Below are 15,732 nucleotides of genomic sequence, written 5' to 3'. Positions count from 1 at the left end.
TTAACAAAGTTTCCCGCTCATCCTTGAACCTCTTACACCTCGATGGTACCGAGCACTGCGTTTTAATGCACAGGTGTGATCAAACCGAGATGAAAAGGGCGTATCTAGCTCCTTGCCCGAGAGATAAATCAAAGGTTCCGCAGATAATCCCTTGGCTCCGGTCACCCGGACGCAGATAGGAGCTGCAGCCATCATAACTTGTATGAAAACTAAGAAGAGCTCCTGTCTATTTACAGTTTCATTTACTCTAGCGTTTCCTTAAACATTGCGTGTACGAAGGCTAAGAAATTGGAGAGCTATTCTAATACAATAACTATTAGGAATCTTTTCGGCATAACAGTTTCACTGTGATTTTGCAGGTAACACGTACGTTGGGAAAACATTTTGAACGCGATCAATAACCGCACTGGAAAAATGTGGGAAAGAAAGGGCGAAAAGCGACTCTTCAACATGTGGAAATATCTTCCTGAGCGGAGCCCTCTTCTCGAAGCTCAACACTCTGCAAGAGTCACTTCTCCCAACTTGCGCCCGCAGGTTTCCGTAGTGTGCCTGCAAAGAGCCATCCGCTTGAGACAGGTGCACCTCCCGATTTCATTGAACTAAGCTAGATGCACAATTTCTAATGCAGCCTTCATCACAATAGACAGTTCATTTCTCGAAAGCTTGTCGTAAAAAAAGGAAACAAAGAACGAAAACGTATAGCTGACAATCTTCTGAAGATGCAGATTCAGCTTTGGGGAAATGGACATTTTATGTATGCAGATGCTTTTCAAGCGCTGGTTTTAGAACGTCGCTGTGCTTCCAGCATCCTTTTTAGCCTTCTAAACTGGCTACCGAGGTGCCGATCACATTGTAAAGCGGTTGAGAGGCCGGAGCTGCTCAAACCGCTCTTGCCGTTTCCCATCAATCAAAAGCACTATGTTGTTTCTTTGTATGGAAAGCTTTTCAAGTCTGGCATCGACACGCACCTTTCCTGAAACGTCCAAAGGGTGAATGCTTCGCAAAGAAATCCAGTCTACCTTCAGGGGGCATGATGTTGAAATCGGAATGAGCCCTGGGTGGGCTTGAAGCAGCAGCTGTTCAGTTAACAGCTGCACAGAAACGCACCCCGCTTGCTTTGTATCATTCGCAAGTTTCTGGTTAAAGAGTAAAAAAGGCTGGAATTCTTCTGCCAGCCGGCAGGATTTCTTCTGCACTCACCCAGAAAAGCCAAGAATTGTATTTCATCTTTCGCAAGCTGTATTTTCCAGGAGGAGAATGAATACTTGCATTAAACTGAATCAAGCCGACAGAGACGCACAGCCGTTGTTTTTCTCCATGGGAAGTTTTTCGTTAAGGAAAAACACCGTTGTCATTTTCTTGCCAGCCGGCGGTATTTCTTGTGCAGCGATGAGCCAGATTTGTATTTCGTATTTCGCAAGTTGTGTGAATTTCTTGAAGTTGAAAGTGAATTCGCTCCAGAAAAGAAATGTCCAGTCGCATGAAAGCCGTGGCTGTTTGTTAAACCGCAGGACCTGAGCTTGCGTTCTGTTTCTCATGGCGTTCGCAAAGGCGATTCCTGCCTTTAAAACTGCTGTGTCTGCGACTGAAAGTGGCGTGTGGCGCAGCTTCTAAAGTCTTGTTGACGCTCCTCGATGTTGCTTTCTCTCTGCCTAAGGAAGTTCGATTGTCGCGTCGGAACGGGGAGACCTAATCCTTCCAGCTTTAAGCCACCCTTCAGTCTTCTGAAGGGTGTCCGAGTGCTAGCATGTCATTTGGCTTTTTTTGGGGGGAAGCGGAGAGCGACATTGAAAAAGGTTACCGCCGCCGCCTCGCCCTCCGTGTTAAATGATTGCAAGCCGGCGGCGGCGGCGCTCCCTGTAGTCGTGGCCGAGCGGTTAAGGCGATGGGCTAGAAAGCCATTGGGGTCTCCCCGCGTCGGCTCGAATCCTGCTCACTACGGCGCCCTTCTCCTGTCGCTTCGGCCTGCCCAGAAAAAGGCAGAGTGCCGTTTCTCTCTTCCTGCTGCTTGTACAAACGCTAAATCGCTTGGACCTGCTGCCTTGGAAGTAATGTCTTCAACATCCACCAGTGACATTTCACAGCTGGAAGCACACAGCCACGCTTTTGGCATTGGCATGTCTTGCGCCCTACTTCCAGCCTTTGAAGACCTAATGATTCAAACTGAAAGAACCGGCTGAATGAGTGTTTGCAGTGCACCAGGAGGAGCAGGGACCATAGCATTGGAGGGGTGAGGATGGCGCAGATGGAAACGTTTTCATGCGCTCCTCTGGGAGGAATGAAAAGAAAAGACGAAACCGGAAACAGTAGTAGCCGCAAGACGAAGTGTCTTCAAGCGCCAAGCAAGCGCTCCTCGTTAGTATAGTGGTGCGTATCCCCGCCTGTCACGTGGGAGACCAGGGATGGATTGCTTGACGGCGAGCCAGGTTGCTTTTCTCCCATCAGATTCCAACCGCTAATGCTAACGCAGTGTGTGGGAGCTTACATGCTTTTCCTTTCCCGTCTTTTTCGGACGACTATTCCAAAGGGGTAACCTGAAGGAATAGGGGCCTGAAGACACGAGGCATTCTTAAACCAGCACTTGGCTGCACGGCCATGTGTTGTGATCAGGTTATATTCGAGTCAAAAAGCCAGAGCATCCGCTTCCATCCTATGGAGCACGAGCTAAATCGGAAGAGGCAGGGGATACACCTACGCCTATCGGCGCACGTTCCCTGCGTCAGGCTGCTTCACCCATTTGCACCCGACTGGAGACGGCACTGAGCAAGCTTTTTGTCAGGAGTGGGATTCGAACCCACGCCTCCAGGGGAGACTGCGACCTGAACGCAGCGCCTTAGACCGCTCGGCCATCCTGACGCGGGCCCCCTGTCCCGGGGCGGTCTGATGAGCCACCGCGATCCCACTACGCTCCTCGAGTATCGCACTGTTATTAATACCACAGTGTGACTCCAGCATTAAAATGTTTGGAAAATGTGTCGGCTTTTATAATCCAGTGTAGAGCAGCATGTGATGATTTGTGCTACAACACCAAGCGCTCAAAGTGACGTCTGCGTTTGTCGTTGAAACTTTCAACTCTTTCATCACTTATGTAGGAAATAAAAAGAGCAGTTGTGCGCCACACGCAGAGAGGCCGTCAGCAGAGTGGCGCAGCGGAAGCGTGCTGGGCCCATAACCCAGAGGTCGATGGATCGAAACCATCCTCTGCTACATGTGTCCTATGCACGATTCCTAAGCATGCCATTGGGTTAGCAAAGTGCCTTCAAATAGTCTGCGTCTCCCTTTCTTTAAATTCTGTCCTGAGTTTCTCTCTCGTGTGTGTTTGTGCAAGCTTGACACTTGCGGGACTCTTTAATCTTCACCAATACGGAGATGACCAAATGTGTCTTCGGTTGTTCTGAGGTCTTTGATAGTTTCTTTGAAAGCTTCAACTGAACCTCGAAATCGAAGCAGTTATGTTTATATTGATTTCTCGCGTTAATCATTACGAACCAGGAACAGCCAGCACACTCGGTCGCATTAGTAATTATGTCACGTCTCTACTTAGCAGAGCATTCAAAGGCCCACTGGAAGTAGTAAAGCACTAAAACACTGCAAAACTGAACTCGGGAAAATCATACTGGGAGCTCTGAGCGATGTCTGCATCCAAGCCATCCAATACGGACTCTGAAACCTTGGAATATCAACACTATGATGCGCTACCTTTTACCTGGAGCAAAACGATGGAATTAGAAGAATGCTTACCGCAGGATACAACTGTGCCGCTGTTATTTGGAGCACGGTTTTCACTTGCATGAAAACTACAGCAGAACGTAGAAGGATGATCACTGAGGAGTCCACGCGGGCATGCTGAGGAGATTGTAGGTCGTACATTTCAATGATTACTGACATTTGCGCTGCTGGAGGTACAGTAATCAACAAAGAACAGGGTGTGCTACTCTCGAATCCGGTCAGCACATGATGAAAAGCCAGGAAGTATACCTTGTCAAATTGCCGTCAACAGGGACAAGTTAACCACCAGCTCCACCGGCGCCCGGCTAGCTCAGTCGGTAGAGCATGAGACTCTTAATCTCAGGGTCGTGGGTTCGAGCCCCACGTTGGGCGGTGCCCGTCTCCCTATTAACAAAGTTTCCCGCTCATCCTTGAACCTCTTACACCTCGATGGTACCGAGCACTGCGTTTTAATGCACAGGTGTGATCAAACCGAGATGAAAAGGGCGTATCTAGCTCCTTGCCCGAGAGATAAATCAAAGGTTCCGCAGATAATCCCTTGGCTCCGGTCACCCGGACGCAGATAGGAGCTGCAGCCATCATAACTTGTATGAAAACTAAGAAGAGCTCCTGTCTATTTACAGTTTCATTTACTCTAGCGTTTCCTTAAACATTGCGTGTACGAAGGCTAAGAAATTGGAGAGCTATTCTAATACAATAACTATTAGGAATCTTTTCGGCATAACAGTTTCACTGTGATTTTGCAGGTAACACGTACGTTGGGAAAACATTTTGAACGCGATCAATAACCGCACTGGAAAAATGTGGGAAAGAAAGGGCGAAAAGCGACTCTTCAACATGTGGAAATATCTTCCTGAGCGGAGCCCTCTTCTCGAAGCTCAACACTCTGCAAGAGTCACTTCTCCCAACTTGCGCCCGCAGGTTTCCGTAGTGTGCCTGCAAAGAGCCATCCGCTTGAGACAGGTGCACCTCCCGATTTCATTGAACTAAGCTAGATGCACAATTTCTAATGCAGCCTTCATCACAATAGACAGTTCATTTCTCGAAAGCTTGTCGTAAAAAAAGGAAACAAAGAACGAAAACGTATAGCTGACAATCTTCTGAAGATGCAGATTCAGCTTTGGGGAAATGGACATTTTATGTATGCAGATGCTTTTCAAGCGCTGGTTTTAGAACGTCGCTGTGCTTCCAGCATCCTTTTTAGCCTTCTAAACTGGCTACCGAGGTGCCGATCACATTGTAAAGCGGTTGAGAGGCCGGAGCTGCTCAAACCGCTCTTGCCGTTTCCCATCAATCAAAAGCACTATGTTGTTTCTTTGTATGGAAAGCTTTTCAAGTCTGGCATCGACACGCACCTTTCCTGAAACGTCCAAAGGGTGAATGCTTCGCAAAGAAATCCAGTCTACCTTCAGGGGGCATGATGTTGAAATCGGAATGAGCCCTGGGTGGGCTTGAAGCAGCAGCTGTTCAGTTAACAGCTGCACAGAAACGCACCCCGCTTGCTTTGTATCATTCGCAAGTTTCTGGTTAAAGAGTAAAAAAGGCTGGAATTCTTCTGCCAGCCGGCAGGATTTCTTCTGCACTCACCCAGAAAAGCCAAGAATTGTATTTCATCTTTCGCAAGCTGTATTTTCCAGGAGGAGAATGAATACTTGCATTAAACTGAATCAAGCCGACAGAGACGCACAGCCGTTGTTTTTCTCCATGGGAAGTTTTTCGTTAAGGAAAAACACCGTTGTCATTTTCTTGCCAGCCGGCGGTATTTCTTGTGCAGCGATGAGCCAGATTTGTATTTCGTATTTCGCAAGTTGTGTGAATTTCTTGAAGTTGAAAGTGAATTCGCTCCAGAAAAGAAATGTCCAGTCGCATGAAAGCCGTGGCTGTTTGTTAAACCGCAGGACCTGAGCTTGCGTTCTGTTTCTCATGGCGTTCGCAAAGGCGATTCCTGCCTTTAAAACTGCTGTGTCTGCGACTGAAAGTGGCGTGTGGCGCAGCTTCTAAAGTCTTGTTGACGCTCCTCGATGTTGCTTTCTCTCTGCCTAAGGAAGTTCGATTGTCGCGTCGGAACGGGGAGACCTAATCCTTCCAGCTTTAAGCCACCCTTCAGTCTTCTGAAGGGTGTCCGAGTGCTAGCATGTCATTTGGCTTTTTTTGGGGGGAAGCGGAGAGCGACATTGAAAAAGGTTACCGCCGCCGCCTCGCCCTCCGTGTTAAATGATTGCAAGCCGGCGGCGGCGGCGCTCCCTGTAGTCGTGGCCGAGCGGTTAAGGCGATGGGCTAGAAAGCCATTGGGGTCTCCCCGCGTCGGCTCGAATCCTGCTCACTACGGCGCCCTTCTCCTGTCGCTTCGGCCTGCCCAGAAAAAGGCAGAGTGCCGTTTCTCTCTTCCTGCTGCTTGTACAAACGCTAAATCGCTTGGACCTGCTGTCTTGGAAGTAATGTCTTCAACATCCACCAGTGACATTTCACAGCTGGAAGCACACAGCCACGCTTTTGGCATTGGCATGTCTTGCGCCCTACTTCCAGCCTTTGAAGACCTAATGATTCAAACTGAAAGAACCGGCTGAATGAGTGTTTGCAGTGCACCAGGAGGAGCAGGGACCATAGCATTGGAGGGGTGAGGATGGCGCAGATGGAAACGTTTTCATGCGCTCCTCTGGGAGGAATGAAAAGAAAAGACGAAACCGGAAACAGTAGTAGCCGCAAGACGAAGTGTCTTCAAGCGCCAAGCAAGCGCTCCTCGTTAGTATAGTGGTGCGTATCCCCGCCTGTCACGTGGGAGACCAGGGATGGATTGCTTGACGGCGAGCCAGGTTGCTTTTCTCCCATCAGATTCCAACCGCTAATGCTAACGCAGTGTGTGGGAGCTTACATGCTTTTCCTTTCCCGTCTTTTTCGGACGACTATTCCAAAGGGGTAACCTGAAGGAATAGGGGCCTGAAGACACGAGGCATTCTTAAACCAGCACTTGGCTGCACGGCCATGTGTTGTGATCAGGTTATATTCGAGTCAAAAAGCCAGAGCATCCGCTTCCATCCTATGGAGCACGAGCTAAATCGGAAGAGGCAGGGGATACACCTACGCCTATCGGCGCACGTTCCCTGCGTCAGGCTGCTTCACCCATTTGCACCCGACTGGAGACGGCACTGAGCAAGCTTTTTGTCAGGAGTGGGATTCGAACCCACGCCTCCAGGGGAGACTGCGACCTGAACGCAGCGCCTTAGACCGCTCGGCCATCCTGACGCGGGCCCCCTGTCCCGGGGCGGTCTGATGAGCCACCGCGATCCCACTACGCTCCTCGAGTATCGCACTGTTATTAATACCACAGTGTGACTCCAGCATTAAAATGTTTGGAAAATGTGTCGGCTTTTATAATCCAGTGTAGAGCAGCATGTGATGATTTGTGCTACAACACCAAGCGCTCAAAGTGACGTCTGCGTTTGTCGTTGAAACTTTCAACTCTTTCATCACTTATGTAGGAAATAAAAAGAGCAGTTGTGCGCCACACGCAGAGAGGCCGTCAGCAGAGTGGCGCAGCGGAAGCGTGCTGGGCCCATAACCCAGAGGTCGATGGATCGAAACCATCCTCTGCTACATGTGTCCTATGCACGATTCCTAAGCATGCCATTGGGTTAGCAAAGTGCCTTCAAATAGTCTGCGTCTCCCTTTCTTTAAATTCTGTCCTGAGTTTCTCTCTCGTGTGTGTTTGTGCAAGCTTGACACTTGCGGGACTCTTTAATCTTCACCAATACGGAGATGACCAAATGTGTCTTCGGTTGTTCTGAGGTCTTTGATAGTTTCTTTGAAAGCTTCAACTGAACCTCGAAATCGAAGCAGTTATGTTTATATTGATTTCTCGCGTTAATCATTACGAACCAGGAACAGCCAGCACACTCGGTCGCATTAGTAATTATGTCACGTCTCTACTTAGCAGAGCATTCAAAGGCCCACTGGAAGTAGTAAAGCACTAAAACACTGCAAAACTGAACTCGGGAAAATCATACTGGGAGCTCTGAGCGATGTCTGCATCCAAGCCATCCAATACGGACTCTGAAACCTTGGAATATCAACACTATGATGCGCTACCTTTTACCTGGAGCAAAACGATGGAATTAGAAGAATGCTTACCGCAGGATACAACTGTGCCGCTGTTATTTGGAGCACGGTTTTCACTTGCATGAAAACTACAGCAGAACGTAGAAGGATGATCACTGAGGAGTCCACGCGGGCATGCTGAGGAGATTGTAGGTCGTACATTTCAATGATTACTGACATTTGCGCTGCTGGAGGTACAGTAATCAACAAAGAACAGGGTGTGCTACTCTCGAATCCGGTCAGCACATGATGAAAAGCCAGGAAGTATACCTTGTCAAATTGCCGTCAACAGGGACAAGTTAACCACCAGCTCCACCGGCGCCCGGCTAGCTCAGTCGGTAGAGCATGAGACTCTTAATCTCAGGGTCGTGGGTTCGAGCCCCACGTTGGGCGGTGCCCGTCTCCCTATTAACAAAGTTTCCCGCTCATCCTTGAACCTCTTACACCTCGATGGTACCGAGCACTGCGTTTTAATGCACAGGTGTGATCAAACCGAGATGAAAAGGGCGTATCTAGCTCCTTGCCCGAGAGATAAATCAAAGGTTCCGCAGATAATCCCTTGGCTCCGGTCACCCGGACGCAGATAGGAGCTGCAGCCATCATAACTTGTATGAAAACTAAGAAGAGCTCCTGTCTATTTACAGTTTCATTTACTCTAGCGTTTCCTTAAACATTGCGTGTACGAAGGCTAAGAAATTGGAGAGCTATTCTAATACAATAACTATTAGGAATCTTTTCGGCATAACAGTTTCACTGTGATTTTGCAGGTAACACGTACGTTGGGAAAACATTTTGAACGCGATCAATAACCGCACTGGAAAAATGTGGGAAAGAAAGGGCGAAAAGCGACTCTTCAACATGTGGAAATATCTTCCTGAGCGGAGCCCTCTTCTCGAAGCTCAACACTCTGCAAGAGTCACTTCTCCCAACTTGCGCCCGCAGGTTTCCGTAGTGTGCCTGCAAAGAGCCATCCGCTTGAGACAGGTGCACCTCCCGATTTCATTGAACTAAGCTAGATGCACAATTTCTAATGCAGCCTTCATCACAATAGACAGTTCATTTCTCGAAAGCTTGTCGTAAAAAAAGGAAACAAAGAACGAAAACGTATAGCTGACAATCTTCTGAAGATGCAGATTCAGCTTTGGGGAAATGGACATTTTATGTATGCAGATGCTTTTCAAGCGCTGGTTTTAGAACGTCGCTGTGCTTCCAGCATCCTTTTCAGCCTTCTAAACTGTCTACCGAGGTGCCGATCACATTGTAAAGCGGTTGAGAGGCCGGAGCTGCTCAAACCGCTCTTGCCGTTTCCCATCAATCAAAAGCACTATGTTGTTTCTTTGTATGGAAAGCTTTTCAAGTCTGGCATCGACACGCACCTTTCCTGAAACGTCCAAAAGGTGAATGCTTCGCAAAGAAATCCAGTCTACCTTCAGGGGGCATGATGTTGAAATCGGAATGAGCCCTGGGTGGGCTTGAAGCAGCAGCTGTTCAGTTAACAGCTGCACAGAAACGCACCCCGCTTGCTTTGTATCATTCGCAAGTTTCTGGTTAAAGAGTAAAAAAGGCTGGAATTCTTCTGCCAGCCGGCAGGATTTCTTCTGCACTCACCCAGAAAAGCCAAGAATTGTATTTCATCTTTCGCAAGCTGTATTTTCCAGGAGGAGAATGAATACTTGCATTAAACTGAATCAAGCCGACAGAGACGCACAGCCGTTGTTTTTCTCCATGGGAAGTTTTTCGTTAAGGAAAAACACCGTTGTCATTTTCTTGCCAGCCGGCGGTATTTCTTGTGCAGCGATGAGCCAGATTTGTATTTCGTATTTCGCAAGTTGTGTGAATTTCTTGAAGTTGAAAGTGAATTCGCTCCAGAAAAGAAATGTCCAGTCGCATGAAAGCCGTGGCTGTTTGTTAAACCGCAGGACCTGAGCTTGCGTTCTGTTTCTCATGGCGTTCGCAAAGGCGATTCCTGCCTTTAAAACTGCTGTGTCTGCGACTGAAAGTGGCGTGTGGCGCAGCTTCTAAAGTCTTGTTGACGCTCCTCGATGTTGCTTTCTCTCTGCCTAAGGAAGTTCGATTGTCGCGTCGGAACGGGGAGACCTAATCCTTCCAGCTTTAAGCCACCCTTCAGTCTTCTGAAGGGTGTCCGAGTGCTAGCATGTCATTTGGCTTTTTTTGGGGGGAAGCGGAGAGCGACATTGAAAAAGGTTACCGCCGCCGCCTCGCCCTCCGTGTTAAATGATTGCAAGCCGGCGGCGGCGGCGCTCCCTGTAGTCGTGGCCGAGCGGTTAAGGCGATGGGCTAGAAAGCCATTGGGGTCTCCCCGCGTCGGCTCGAATCCTGCTCACTACGGCGCCCTTCTCCTGTCGCTTCGGCCTGCCCAGAAAAAGGCAGAGTGCCGTTTCTCTCTTCCTGCTGCTTGTACAAACGCTAAATCGCTTGGACCTGCTGCCTTGGAAGTAATGTCTTCAACATCCACCAGTGACATTTCACAGCTGGAAGCACACAGCCACGCTTTTGGCATTGGCATGTCTTGCGCCCTACTTCCAGCCTTTGAAGACCTAATGATTCAAACTGAAAGAACCGGCTGAATGAGTGTTTGCAGTGCACCAGGAGGAGCAGGGACCATAGCATTGGAGGGGTGAGGATGGCGCAGATGGAAACGTTTTCATGCGCTCCTCTGGGAGGAATGAAAAGAAAAGACGAAACCGGAAACAGTAGTAGCCGCAAGACGAAGTGTCTTCAAGCGCCAAGCAAGCGCTCCTCGTTAGTATAGTGGTGCGTATCCCCGCCTGTCACGTGGGAGACCAGGGATGGATTGCTTGACGGCGAGCCAGGTTGCTTTTCTCCCATCAGATTCCAACCGCTAATGCTAACGCAGTGTGTGGGAGCTTACATGCTTTTCCTTTCCCGTCTTTTTCGGACGACTATTCCAAAGGGGTAACCTGAAGGAATAGGGGCCTGAAGACACGAGGCATTCTTAAACCAGCACTTGGCTGCACGGCCATGTGTTGTGATCAGGTTATATTCGAGTCAAAAAGCCAGAGCATCCGCTTCCATCCTATGGAGCACGAGCTAAATCGGAAGAGGCAGGGGATACACCTACGCCTATCGGCGCACGTTCCCTGCGTCAGGCTGCTTCACCCATTTGCACCCGACTGGAGACGGCACTGAGCAAGCTTTTTGTCAGGAGTGGGATTCGAACCCACGCCTCCAGGGGAGACTGCGACCTGAACGCAGCGCCTTAGACCGCTCGGCCATCCTGACGCGGGCCCCCTGTCCCGGGGCGGTCTGATGAGCCACCGCGATCCCACTACGCTCCTCGAGTATCGCACTGTTATTAATACCACAGTGTGACTCCAGCATTAAAATGTTTGGAAAATGTGTCGGCTTTTATAATCCAGTGTAGAGCAGCATGTGATGATTTGTGCTACAACACCAAGCGCTCAAAGTGACGTCTGCGTTTGTCGTTGAAACTTTCAACTCTTTCATCACTTATGTAGGAAATAAAAAGAGCAGTTGTGCGCCACACGCAGAGAGGCCGTCAGCAGAGTGGCGCAGCGGAAGCGTGCTGGGCCCATAACCCAGAGGTCGATGGATCGAAACCATCCTCTGCTACATGTGTCCTATGCACGATTCCTAAGCATGCCATTGGGTTAGCAAAGTGCCTTCAAATAGTCTGCGTCTCCCTTTCTTTAAATTCTGTCCTGAGTTTCTCTCTCGTGTGTGTTTGTGCAAGCTTGACACTTGCGGGACTCTTTAATCTTCACCAATACGGAGATGACCAAATGTGTCTTCGGTTGTTCTGAGGTCTTTGATAGTTTCTTTGAAAGCTTCAACTGAACCTCGAAATCGAAGCAGTTATGTTTATATTGATTTCTCGCGTTAATCATTACGAACCAGGAACAGCCAGCACACTCGGTCGCATTAGTAATTATGTCACGTCTCTACTTAGCAGAGCATTCAAAGGCCCACTGGAAGTAGTAAAGCACTAAAACACTGCAAAACTGAACTCGGGAAAATCATACTGGGAGCTCTGAGCGATGTCTGCATCCAAGCCATCCAATACGGACTCTGAAACCTTGGAATATCAACACTATGATGCGCTACCTTTTACCTGGAGCAAAACGATGGAATTAGAAGAATGCTTACCGCAGGATACAACTGTGCCGCTGTTATTTGGAGCACGGTTTTCACTTGCATGAAAACTACAGCAGAACGTAGAAGGATGATCACTGAGGAGTCCACGCGGGCATGCTGAGGAGATTGTAGGTCGTACATTTCAATGATTACTGACATTTGCGCTGCTGGAGGTACAGTAATCAACAAAGAACAGGGTGTGCTACTCTCGAATCCGGTCAGCACATGATGAAAAGCCAGGAAGTATACCTTGTCAAATTGCCGTGTCAACAGGGACAAGTTAACCACCAGCTCCCGGCGCCCGGCTAGCTCAGTCGGTAGAGCATGAGACTCTTAATCTCAGGGTCGTGGGTTCGAGCCCCACGTTGGGCGGTGCCCGTCTCCCTATTAACAAAGTTTCCCGCTCATCCTTGAACCTCTTACACCTCGATGGTACCGAGCACTGCGTTTTAATGCACAGGTGTGATCAAACCGAGATGAAAAGGGCGTATCTAGCTCCTTGCCCGAGAGATAAATCAAAGGTTCCGCAGATAATCCCTTGGCTCCGGTCACCCGGACGCAGATAGGAGCTGCAGCCATCATAACTTGTATGAAAACTAAGAAGAGCTCCTGTCTATTTACAGTTTCATTTACTCTAGCGTTTCCTTAAACATTGCGTGTACGAAGGCTAAGAAATTGGAGAGCTATTCTAATACAATAACTATTAGGAATCTTTTCGGCATAACAGTTTCACTGTGATTTTGCAGGTAACACGTACGTTGGGAAAACATTTTGAACGCGATCAATAACCGCACTGGAAAAATGTGGGAAAGAAAGGGCGAAAAGCGACTCTTCAACATGTGGAAATATCTTCCTGAGCGGAGCCCTCTTCTCGAAGCTCAACACTCTGCAAGAGTCACTTCTCCCAACTTGCGCCCGCAGGTTTCCGTAGTGTGCCTGCAAAGAGCCATCCGCTTGAGACAGGTGCACCTCCCGATTTCATTGAACTAAGCTAGATGCACAATTTCTAATGCAGCCTTCATCACAATAGACAGTTCATTTCTCGAAAGCTTGTCGTAAAAAAAGGAAACAAAGAACGAAAACGTATAGCTGACAATCTTCTGAAGATGCAGATTCAGCTTTGGGGAAATGGACATTTTATGTATGCAGATGCTTTTCAAGCGCTGGTTTTAGAACGTCGCTGTGCTTCCAGCATCCTTTTTAGCCTTCTAAACTGGCTACCGAGGTGCCGATCACATTGTAAAGCGGTTGAGAGGCCGGAGCTGCTCAAACCGCTCTTGCCGTTTCCCATCAATCAAAAGCACTATGTTGTTTCTTTGTATGGAAAGCTTTTCAAGTCTGGCATCGACACGCACCTTTCCTGAAACGTCCAAAGGGTGAATGCTTCGCAAAGAAATCCAGTCTACCTTCAGGGGGCATGATGTTGAAATCGGAATGAGCCCTGGGTGGGCTTGAAGCAGCAGCTGTTCAGTTAACAGCTGCACAGAAACGCACCCCGCTTGCTTTGTATCATTCGCAAGTTTCTGGTTAAAGAGTAAAAAAGGCTGGAATTCTTCTGCCAGCCGGCAGGATTTCTTCTGCACTCACCCAGAAAAGCCAAGAATTGTATTTCATCTTTCGCAAGCTGTATTTTCCAGGAGGAGAATGAATACTTGCATTAAACTGAATCAAGCCGACAGAGACGCACAGCCGTTGTTTTTCTCCATGGGAAGTTTTTCGTTAAGGAAAAACACCGTTGTCATTTTCTTGCCAGCCGGCGGTATTTCTTGTGCAGCGATGAGCCAGATTTGTATTTCGTATTTCACAAGTTGTGTGAATTTCTTGAAGTTGAAAGTGAATTCGCTCCAGAAAAGAAATGTCCAGTCGCATGAAAGCCGTGGCTGTTTGTTAAACCGCAGGACCTGAGCTTGCGTTCTGTTTCTCATGGCGTTCGCAAAGGCGATTCCTGCCTTTAAAACTGCTGTGTCTGCGACTGAAAGTGGCGTGTGGCGCAGCTTCTAAAGTCTTGTTGACGCTCCTCGATGTTGCTTTCTCTCTGCCTAAGGAAGTTCGATTGTCGCGTCGGAACGGGGAGACCTAATCCTTCCAGCTTTAAGCCACCCTTCAGTCTTCTGAAGGGTGTCCGAGTGCTAGCATGTCATTTGGCTTTTTTTGGGGGGAAGCGGAGAGCGACATTGAAAAAGGTTACCGCCGCCGCCTCGCCCTCCGTGTTAAATGATTGCAAGCCGGCGGCGGCGGCGCTCCCTGTAGTCGTGGCCGAGCGGTTAAGGCGATGGGCTAGAAAGCCATTGGGGTCTCCCCGCGTCGGCTCGAATCCTGCTCACTACGGCGCCCTTCTCCTGTCGCTTCGGCCTGCCCAGAAAAAGGCAGAGTGCCGTTTCTCTCTTCCTGCTGCTTGTACAAACGCTAAATCGCTTGGACCTGCTGCCTTGGAAGTAATGTCTTCAACATCCACCAGTGACATTTCACAGCTGGAAGCACACAGCCACGCTTTTGGCATTGGCATGTCTTGCGCCCTACTTCCAGCCTTTGAAGACCTAATGATTCAAACTGAAAGAACCGGCTGAATGAGTGTTTGCAGTGCACCAGGAGGAGCAGGGACCATAGCATTGGAGGGGTGAGGATGGCGCAGATGGAAACGTTTTCATGCGCTCCTCTGGGAGGAATGAAAAGAAAAGACGAAACCGGAAACAGTAGTAGCCGCAAGACGAAGTGTCTTCAAGCGCCAAGCAAGCGCTCCTCGTTAGTATAGTGGTGCGTATCCCCGCCTGTCACGTGGGAGACCAGGGATGGATTGCTTGACGGCGAGCCAGGTTGCTTTTCTCCCATCAGATTCCAACCGCTAATGCTAACGCAGTGTGTGGGAGCTTACATGCTTTTCCTTTCCCGTCTTTTTCGGACGACTATTCCAAAGGGGTAACCTGAAGGAATAGGGGCCTGAAGACACGAGGCATTCTTAAACCAGCACTTGGCTGCACGGCCATGTGTTGTGATCAGGTTATATTCGAGTCAAAAAGCCAGAGCATCCGCTTCCATCCTATGGAGCACGAGCTAAATCGGAAGAGGCAGGGGATACACCTACGCCTATCGGCGCACGTTCCCTGCGTCAGGCTGCTTCACCCATTTGCACCCGACTGGAGACGGCACTGAGCAAGCTTTTTGTCAGGAGTGGGATTCGAACCCACGCCTCCAGGGGAGACTGCGACCTGAACGCAGCGCCTTAGACCGCTCGGCCATCCTGACGCGGGCCCCCTGTCCCGGGGCGGTCTGATGAGCCACCGCGATCCCACTACGCTCCTCGAGTATCGCACTGTTATTAATACCACAGTGTGACTCCAGCATTAAAATGTTTGGAAAATGTGTCGGCTTTTATAATCCAGTGTAGAGCAGCATGTGATGATTTGTGCTACAACACCAAGCGCTCAAAGTGACGTCTGCGTTTGTCGTTGAAACTTTCAACTCTTTCATCACTTATGTAGGAAATAAAAAGAGCAGTTGTGCGCCACACGCAGAGAGGCCGTCAGCAGAGTGGCGCAGCGGAAGCGTGCTGGGCCCATAACCCAGAGGTCGATGGATCGAAACCATCCTCTGCTACATGTGTCCTATGCACGATTCCTAAGCATGCCATTGGGTTAGCAAAGTGCCTTCAAATAGTCTGCGTCTCCCTTTCTTTAAATTCTGTCCTGAGTTTCTCTCTCGTGTGTGTTTGTGCAAGCTTGACACTTGCGGGACTCTTTAATCTTCACCAATACGGAGATGACCAAATGTGTC

The 15,732-nt window shown here is 49.0% G+C and overlaps 3 non-coding genes across 3 annotated transcripts; all 3 read left to right on the top strand.

The window, feature by feature from the left end:
• Positions 1-4,028: 4,028 nt before the first annotated feature.
• On the top strand, positions 4,029-4,101 carry trnak-cuu (transfer RNA lysine (anticodon CUU)). Its single transcript has one exon. It is a non-coding gene; the product is annotated as a tRNA-Lys (tRNA).
• A 4,043-nt stretch (positions 4,102-8,144) lies between these two features.
• On the top strand, positions 8,145-8,217 carry trnak-cuu (transfer RNA lysine (anticodon CUU)). The gene has a single exon. It is a non-coding gene; the product is annotated as a tRNA-Lys (tRNA).
• Positions 8,218-12,260: 4,043 nt separating this feature from the next.
• trnak-cuu (transfer RNA lysine (anticodon CUU)) lies at positions 12,261-12,333 on the top strand. Its single transcript has one exon. It is a non-coding gene; the product is annotated as a tRNA-Lys (tRNA).
• The last annotated feature ends 3,399 nt before the right edge of the window (positions 12,334-15,732 follow it).

This window comes from Lepisosteus oculatus, unplaced genomic scaffold (assembly GCF_040954835.1).
Source record: "Lepisosteus oculatus isolate fLepOcu1 unplaced genomic scaffold, fLepOcu1.hap2 HAP2_SCAFFOLD_39, whole genome shotgun sequence".
Lineage (NCBI taxonomy): Eukaryota > Metazoa > Chordata > Actinopteri > Semionotiformes > Lepisosteidae > Lepisosteus > Lepisosteus oculatus.
The sequence above is the reverse complement of the archived record's forward strand: the minus strand, read 5'-3'. Positions and strand labels throughout refer to the sequence as shown.